This window comes from Triturus cristatus, chromosome 3_2 (genome assembly GCF_964204655.1).
Source record: "Triturus cristatus chromosome 3_2, aTriCri1.1, whole genome shotgun sequence".
Lineage (NCBI taxonomy): Eukaryota > Metazoa > Chordata > Amphibia > Caudata > Salamandridae > Triturus > Triturus cristatus.
The window spans coordinates 645,372,875-645,382,780 of NC_140584.1; the positions used below are offsets into that span (position 1 = coordinate 645,372,875).

General features: G+C 41.9%; 1 long non-coding RNA gene across 1 annotated transcript in view; it reads left to right on the forward strand.

Annotated features, from left to right (window-relative positions):
- LOC146857884 (uncharacterized) overlaps nt 1-5,252 on the forward strand; it is a 59,370-nt gene extending 54,118 nt beyond the window's left edge. Inside the window, exon 2 of the long non-coding RNA XR_014979962.1 lies at nt 2,400-5,252. This is a non-coding gene — a long non-coding RNA (uncharacterized LOC146857884). The remainder of the gene's footprint in view (nt 1-2,399) is intronic.
- Nucleotides 5,253-9,906: the final 4,654 nt, after the last annotated feature.

A 9,906-nucleotide genomic window follows, 5' to 3' on the forward strand; every position in this document is an offset into this window, starting at 1 on the left:
CCTCTATTTATAGTCAAGCTCTGAAATGTCATCTTGATGCTTTTTCTTTGCCGTCTGGTGCTGCTCTCATTCAGTACATGGACGATTTGTTAATCGCTGCTGATTCAGAGGATATATGTAAGAATGTGACGGTTGCATTGTTGCGACACTTATCCGATCTTAATCATAAGGTTTCACCTTCTAAGCTACAATATGTTCGCCGAGAGGTTACCTACTTGGGTCATCTCTTATCAAAGGAGGGAAGACGATTAACCCCAGAACGTATCCAAGCTATTGCGCAAATGTCTGTGCCATCCACACAAAGAGAGGTACGTGCCTTTTTGGGCATTACTTCCTATTGTAGGCAGTGGATCCCTAACTTCTCTCTGTTGGCCAAACCTTTGTTGGCACTCACTTTGAAAGATACGCCTCAGCCTCTTCCATGGACTGACGACTGTCAGAGGAGCTTTACTGACTTACGTGCTGCTCTGTGTTCTGCTCCTGTACTAGGTACTCCTGATTACAGTAAGCCTTTTACGCTTTACGTTCACGAAAGAGAAGGTTGTGCGTTGTCAGTTTTAACGCAGCGATTTGGAGATAAACAGCAGCCATGTGCCTATTTTTCGGCTACGTTAGATCCAGTAGCTAAAGCATTGCCTAGTTGTCTTAAAGCAACAGCAGCAGCAGCAATTTATATTAAACAGTCTGCTGGAGTGGTACTAGATAATACTCTCATTGTTATGGTGCAACATGCAGTGGATACTTTGCTAAACAGAACAAAAACACAGCATCTTACGAGTGCTCGTTTGACTGGATATGAGCTGACGCTTTTGGCTAGTCACGTGCACATCAAACGATGTAATACTTTAAATCCAGCTACTCTGTTGCCTCTTCCAGAAGAGAAAGGTATTCAGGAACAACATGATTGTTTCTTTCGTACTGAGGAAGAAACAAAAGGTAGAATTGACTTAACAGATACGCCATTAGTGAATCCGGATGGAACGCTATGGGTAGATGGTTCTTGTTTTAAGCTTCCTAATGGAGAGACAACTTCAGCCTATGCTGTTACAACCTTGCATACAGTCGTGGAAACAGCACGCATCAGACATAATTCAGCTCAGGCAGATGAACTAATAGCCTTAACCAGAGCGTGTGTGTTATCCAAAGGAAAAAGAGTGAACGTGTACACCGACAGTCAGTATACTTTTGGTGAGGCGTTCAATTTTGGACGTTTGTGGAAAGAAAGGGGATTCCTTACTTACCACGGCACTAAGATACAGCATGGTCAATTGGTGACTGATCTTCTTGAGTCACTTGCTGTGCCTACCCAGATAGCAATTGTGAAGTGTAGCGCACATAGGAAGATTGTTGACGATGTTGGTCACGGGAATGCATTTGCGGATGAAGTAGCGAAAAAGACAGCCAGAGATGCTACAAGTCGCATGTATGTTGCAGGCCCTGCAAATTGGGTCAGAGAAAGAGGAATGTATGAGGATACAGTAGAAAGTGTGAAATCAATTCAAGAAGAGAAGAAGCTACAGAGAAAGAATTGAGTAGGTGGAAAGAAAGTACAGGAATGTTAGATGAGATGGGGTGTTGGGTAGAATTATCCGAGCACCCAACGTTGGCTGTTACCAGATGCCTATGTACTACCTGTAGTTACTATGGCGCATGGTCCAGCTCACCTAAGTGCGAAAGGAATATGCAAGCTTCTGGCTCCAGTATGGCAAAACGAAGGAATCCCGAAGTGTGCAGACAATATAGTGAAACATTGCATTATTTGCTTAATGTATAATCCGGGAAAGGGAACCCCAACTCCAGCAGGTCACTTTGCTCCTCCGACCTATCCATTTGAGGTGTTGCAAATCGATTACATTCACATGGAACGATGCAACAATCTCAAATATGTTCTAGTGATGGTATGTGCCTTTTCCCGATGGATAGAGGCTTACCCCCTGAAAGATAATACTGCTTTATCTACAGCCAAAGTACTTCTAAAAGAGTTTTTCCCTAGATTTGGTTTGCCGCGCATTGTCTGGAGTGACAATGGGAGCGAATTTGTGGGCCAAGTCATGCAAAAGGTTTGTGCAGGTCTTGGTATAAGACAAAAATTCCATGCGGCAAACCATCCACAGTCAGCGGGTCTAGTGGAGTGCTATAATGGCACCCTAAATCTCAAGCTTGCTGAAGTGCAGGCTAGTACAGGCCTTAGTTGGCCTGATGCCCTACCTTTGGCTCTTCTATCTACCAGAACGGCTGTGCATTCTCGTTTGGGACTTAGCCCTTATGAGGTAGTTTTTGGACGCCCAGCCAATATATGGGGAGTCCCTCGCCCTAAAAAGTATTCAGACTTGCCATACCCAATGTTGATTGATTACTTGCACGACCTTACAACTAAATTGCGTGTTCTTCATCAACAGGTTCAGAGCGCTCTGCCAGAGGCCTCCACAGACTCAGGTCATTCCATCCGACCAGGTGACTGGGTTTGCGTGAAGAATTTTCAAAGGACGAAGAATTTCGAGCCTCGTTGGAGGGAACCCCGTCAGGTCCTCCTAACAACTTGTACAGCAGTGAAGGTTGAAGGAAAGAAAAACTGGATTCACAGCGTGCACTGCAAGAAGGTTCCTTTGCCTTTGCCCTTTGAACAGTGGGTCCGCAAGGGTATAAGTGACTCTGAAAGCGAGAAGGTTCCACGATTTGTACCCTTTAGTGATGCACGCTTGAATGGAACACTGTCGGAAAAAGAAAGCAACGACATTTTCCAAGAAGCTGTACCATCACATTTTCGTCTGAATACCACAAACCCACGAACACTGTTTCAGGATCAGACTGTACCTGATAAAACCCATTACGATTTGAGACCCAGACTGAAGAAGAAAAATTGAAAAATCTCTCTTCTATGTAGTTTCTATCCCGGTTGTAGGGTCACGGTAGGAGTCTTGGTTGTGACCTGAGTAGTGGCAATAGGCCTGCAGGACTTGCAGTATCATAGGACGGCAGACAATCGTGATCAAGTGATTAAGGAAGATTGCCGTGAGCATCCATTTAGAAGATGGAAACTACATTAGGCGAAAGAGAGAGAAAGAACAAAATGAAAAACAGTCATTGTAAAATAATATACAGTCGTTGTGGTATAACTTTATGTGTTTTCATATTATTGTGTATTCTATTGGCGTGTATAGGTTGGATTGTTTATGCTATGCAGCAAAAAGTTGTCCCTTCTTCTGTTACTGTGCCTTCTTATTCTATTCTTATTCTATTCTTATTCTCTCCGCATCTCTTTCATACACTTCCTCAACATGAACTCATTAGAAGAATCGAATACTACAATAATTTGTTTATTCAATTATTACACCAACACCAATTAGTAATTAATACAACTGATTGTTGGGTGTGTGGATTAATGCCTCATACCACAGAAAAAGGGATGCCATATTTAGTCCTTCCATTCTCTTATGAAGGTTCTGCTTGGGCTTATTTTGTAATTTTCTCTAACGCTTATCAAAGCCGATTTAAACGACCTGTCAGTTCTTATATTGGTGGACCAGATTTCAGTCATAGTTCATTGATAAAGGGAATGGTAGCTATGGCTAAAATCATGGAAAATAGCAAAATTGCTGTCGATGAAAGAAAAGCATACGCTAATTGGAATGTCACTCATTACATCACAAGTCTTAGTGATAAGGTTAAACAAGGAAAATCTCCACCGATTTGGACTGTACCTCATCAAGGCAATTTCTGTTTGCAAATCAATGGTCAAACTACTGACCCCGAACAAAGAAAAAGCTTTTGTTCCTATACTTACATCCACTCTTCTCAGAATTTGACGCCATTAGTGCCATCTCAGGGCCCATATTTCATCTGTCATGATAGAGCCTATACGTGGTTGCCGACTGGTTTTTCTGGAACTTGCTATATAGCTTTTCTTCTTCCCCCTACATACACCGCTTCTTCAAATTTCCATAAAAACAGATATGGCAGAGGAATTATTGATTCCAAAGACACAGCAGGACAAGAGGGAGGAGACTTCCTAAAGGGATTTCTTCCTTTTTGGGGTCCTATGGCAAACAGCAGGAATATGAGGCAACTGGTTCGTGTCGTAGAGACTACCATAGACATCACTGTAGGAGCTTTAAGTAATATTACAGCAGAACTACAAGCGGATCGTCTTATGACTTTACAGAACCGAGTTGCCCTAGATGTTATTCTTGCAGATCGTGCTGGAGTCTGTAAATTGATCAAATCAAGTTGCTGTATTTATATACCTGATGACGCTCCGACAGTATACCAGGCCATCTCTAAATTACATATAATCTCTGAGTCGATTCATCAGGACGAAGGAGATTGGTCATTATTGGGATGGTTTTGGGGACTACTGTCCAAATGGGGTTGGAAGGTACTAACATTCCTCGGTATGGTTTTAGCCATAATTTTCTCTTGTTGCCTTTGTATGCACTGTGGTCCCGCCATCTGCGATCTTTGTGCTACTATGTGCATCCCAAAACCCAAGACACAAAGAACAGAGAATATTAGAATGATGTTACAGCAACAGCTTGATGACCTCATGGCCATCGACATCGACTCAGATTGACGTAAGTCTATGTATCTTGCCTGAGTTCTGGCAAAAGGAGGGTCTGAGGAAATTCGATTTTCGATCACGATCGCATTGAGCCACCATTTTGTGCTCTGCCGCCATTTTGTGTTGCTCTCACTCAGGCAGCACAACGAACGAAGTCTTTTCTGCTTTTCCTGCAATATTGTGTCAAAATAGCCTTGTGCCTCTGTTTACGAAGCTGGTGTTAGAGACTGGCCGAGTACACTAATTCCTGTCTGGTTTTCCTAATCCCTGTCTTAACTATCTGCTGGTTCACACTATTCTCTCCTGATCTTATCTTGTCTTCTGGCCTTCGCTGTCCTCCGCTCGTATTCTCTTGTTTCACAACTGTCCTCCAAAACACACAAACGTATCTTGCCACCTGCAAACCAGTTACAGACATGTTAATACCTTAACCTGTGGGAGGGATGGCAAACACCGTTGGAGGAGAGGCTTCTTCGAGTTACTCGATACCTTGTTTTCCAAATCTTTCTATTGGCTCTGACTTATTCCTGAACTCTTCTTATTGGTCCTCTATGTATGTTTTGTATATGTTATCTATGTACTATATAAGATTGTGCGCCACGGAGTGAAGTGGCAGTCTCCTGAGAACATACCGTGTGTACTTCTAGGACAACTGTACTAGCTGCAGCTAATAAAATGTGATCTTTTACGCCCACAGAGTGTCCCCGTGTCTCTGTTAGCTGAAGCAGGAGAACCCAGGAGATTAAGGAGTACCCTGCGCCGCCAGGCCCAATTGGTTCTGGTTCTTCACGCAACACGTCATCAGAAAACATAGCTAATGGAAAGCGTCCTCCCTGAAGTGTGGAGCAGGGCCATGAGAGGTCAACGAGTGTGCGTCCCACCGCAGTATGACTGTACCGCGTGACCCATGTGCCGCCACCAGGGTCCGGGAGGCAGAAGCGGCATCGCAGGTCCTCTTGAAGACCGTTGTAGCACTAATTCTACATTTTGATACTTGGGCATTTTAACTTTGTTGTTCCTGCCAGATTCAAAGAGAAGATCCTGTGTTATTCAGTGCCCTCGTTACCTTTTTGTGGGTTGTGGTGGTTGTCACTTCGCTGCCCCGCCGGTGCACACGACTGGGCACCCCACCTCGTGTGCCATCTGCAGGGCCTCTGCCCTCAGATCACAGGTTTTGGCTTCTGGAGTGGCAAAATAAACAGTTGCTCCCAAAGGACTAGCCTGAACACTTAGGTGAATATCCCCTGTACCAGCATTCCACGGAAATTCTTTCCTAGCTCTCCTACGTCGACGAGGACGTCATAATAGCACGGCTCCGCTCGTGACACCGTATTAAGTCATCGGAGCCATAAGAGGACCTCGTCGGCGTGCTGACATCAGTTCCACCCATTTTTTCTGTGCCACCGAGGCAAACAGGCGGACCGAGACATTTTCACATGTATACATAGTATAATAAATATATATATATTCACTAAAAAAATAGGTTTCCGTCACGTTATAGTTAGAAATTAGCATTTAAAAAACTTAGAAATTCACTGAAAAAACCATAGGTTTCAGGGGCATTATAGTTAGTTGGACATTTCACTTGTACAAAACCATAGAAATTCCCCCGTTATAGCTAGTTCAGCTAACTATAACTCGCGCGCCCGCAATGCACTGCTGATGACGTCACATATTAAATCACTCATGACATGGTCGGTGACATCACTGATGACATCTCAAATGACATCACTGATGACCTCATCCAGTGAGTATGTGTTTCTGTACAGTTTTAATATGTTTAATATATATAGGGAAAGGTCTGTTGAACAATGAGTGGGTGTACAAGTGTGTGAATGGATGATTTTCTAGGTGCGTAACTGACTCTATAAGTGAGTCATTAAATGTATCTTACTGCAGACTAGTGACTAAACTGTGAATGTCTGTATGTGTCTTTGTGTAGGTGTATAAGTGGCTGCATGGGTTTGTGAATAGCTATATGAGTGTCTATATGGGTTATTGATTGGTTGTCTGAGTATCTGTATGGGTGCCTGAGTGTTTGTGTGGGTAGGGTGTGTGTGACTCTATGCATAGATGTGTGAGTGGGTGATTCTATGGGTGCATGGTTTTAAGAGTACATCTGTGATGGACTGTATGGTTGGCTGAGTGTATGTATGGGTGTGTTAGGGATTGAATGTATATCTCAGTGGTACATGTGTGACTAACTACATATGTGAAAGGCAGTATATATGTGTGTAAGAGTATATAAGTGGGAATATGTGAGAGTGTGTGATTGTGAGAGTGGCTGTATGGATGAGTGTGTGCTTGTATCAATGATTGTATAAGAGCGTAAGAATGTGGTACTATTTTTATGAGTAAGTGAACTTGAGTGTGTTAACTGTATAGGTGAGTAAATTGGACTGTGTTTAATTACTTGCACGACTGACTAGGTGTGTCAGTACCTCAATTGATGATTGGCGGTGTGTGAGTGTCTATATAGGTGTATAAATGCATATGATAGTCTTGTACGGAGTGACTGTAAGTATGAGTGACTGTACAGGTGAGTGAGTGGAGGTGTATGTAGACCTAAGAGTCAATGAGTGGGTATGTAGTTATTGGTATTGGAGTATCTATGGTTTTCAAAATGGCCGTCTGAAATTTTGAGTCAGTGTATCAAAAGTTTTATTAGGATGTGAGAAGATGCACTAATTTATCACATGGATGACGTCATCAGTTATGTCATTTGAGATGTCATCAGTGATGTCATCAGTGATGTCACTGACCATGTCATGAGTGATGTAATATGTGATGTCATCAGCAGTGCTCTGCGGGGGCGCGAGTTATAGTTGGCTGAACTAACTATAACAGGGGAATTTCTAGGCTTTTGTACGAGGGAAATGTCCAGCTAACTATAACGCCCCTGAAACCTATGGTTTTCTCAGTGAATATATATATATTTTTTTTTTAAATAAATTTTTTTTTCACATATTTATATATATATTTTAAATATATATTTTTATATATATATATATATATATAAATAATGATATGTATATCTATATTACCTACTGGCGGTCGCCAGTAGGTAGTTATAGTTAGGACCTATTTTCCATAGGAAATCCGCAACATTCTATTCCCAATAAGTCTGGCGCCGGTTGACGAATCTTCGCGAAATTTTCCAAACTTTTGGCCAGCTCCGGTCTGCTCCTATACTGAAAGTTTCGTGGTGATTCGTCAAGCGGGGGCCGAGAAAAAAGGGGGGTCCCAAAACGTGTTTTCCCCATGCAATTTCCCATAGGACCTGTTGACGCAGCTACAGCCCGAACTGCTGAACGGAATTACACCAAATTTGGTAGTCCTCAGTTCAGACTCGTGCCTTTTGCATAAATGGTGTATGTAAATCCGTTCAGTAGTTCCTGAGAAAATTAGACTAAAAAAGATAGATATATCTATGGCCTCGGAGGATACGCGCACCCTATGCGCACCCTAAGCGGACCCCCCGAACAGAGCGCGCACCCTCCCGATCACGCACTGAATGCTAATTGGCTGTCAAGTGTCTGTCTACATTCGAAACCAGGAACTGTTGGCAGCCGTTTTGTGCCTCGGTAGAAGCGAGGCTGATTAAGTAAGGTAAATAAGTGTGTGAAAGATGTAAAGGGGGCAGGGTAGAAATACTCTGACCCTCTAGTGTTGCTTAAGGGGTCCCAGAAGGACCCCCTGGGGCCCCCTTTTTTTGTTTTTTTTTTAAACGGCGAAATGCGTGCAGGGTGCGCGGTTCCTAATGCGTTGGGTGCGCGGATCCCAAAAAAATGGGGAAAAAAAATAAAAAAGAAAGTTTTGAAAATATTGTTTAAAAAATATTTTTGAAAATATAACAATATATTTTAAAACATTAACAATTTTTTTTTAAAACCCAATAAAAACAAATAATATTTTTTAATTTTTAAAAGAATTAATTGAAAAAATAAGTTAAAAAAGGTGATAAAAAAGTATTTTAAAAAAAACATAATTAAAGGAGTTGACACACTGAAATTGAAAAATTTTGAAATTCAATGAAAATCATTAAACATCATAGCTTTAGAGATACATTATAGATAGGAAATAGCATTTAAAAAACCTTAGAAATTCACTGAAAAAACCAAAGGTTTCAGGGGTGTTATAGTTAGCTGGACATTTCCCTCGTACAAAACCCTAGAAATTCCCCCGTTATAGTTAGTTCACCTAACTATAACTCGCGCCCCCGCAATGCACTGCTGATGATGTCACATATTACATCATTCATGACATGGTCAGTGCCATCACTGATGACATCACTGATGGCATCTCAAATGACATCACAGATGACATCACTGATGTCATCATCCATGTGACAATCTGATGCACATTCATCCATGTGACAATCTGATGCACATTCTCACACCCTAATATAACCTTTGATACACCAACTCTAAAAAAACAGAATACCATTTTTGAAACCATAGACACACCAATACCAAATACTACATATCAAGTCACTGGTTCTTAGGTCTACACACAGATCCACTCATTCACCCATACAACCACTCATACATGCTGTCACTCATCAATACAACACTATCATATACACTCATATACATACACAGACACTCACACACCAGCACTCATCCAGAGTTACTCACACAGCTAGTCAGTCATGCAAAGAATCAATCTCTCTTACTTCTATTTACTGACCTATACAGTTATACACACATCACTTATTCAAACAGAAAGAAACGCATAATTACTCTCTTATACAATCACTGATACAAGTACACACTCATCCATACAGCCACTCTCACAATCACTGACTCTCACATATAGTCATTTATATACTCCAACTCTCACTGAGCTACCAGCCCCATCATGCTTTGCGGGCAATGTGATTTGCCGGCCCACTTGGGGCGTGACTTGAATAAATGGAGGGAAAATGCTGGCAGTAATGTTTGCCATCCTGGAGAGCGGTCAGCTTTGAAGAAGGGCACAAGCCTGAAACGCGTCGCATTAAACTGCTGGTCAGTGTGCTTTAACATTTCAATTCCTGAGTCTGCTTACTTCCTGGGAGTGCATCTCACAAGATGGCAAACCTTTTCAAATATATATGTGTATATATGTGTGTGTGTGTGTGTGTATATATATATATATATCACGCACAAGAATCTTCTTCAAAGAATGACTCGCACTCAGGACAAAACCAGAAGTTTATTCACCAAGGTTACGCGTTTCGACAGCAAGCTGTCTTGATCACACAAAGTAATACACATCTCCAATGATTCTATATAGGTGCAGATAAAAAAGAAGGACTAATGTTTGTCAAATGATAGTGACAAACACGGCGGCCATTAGTAAATGTC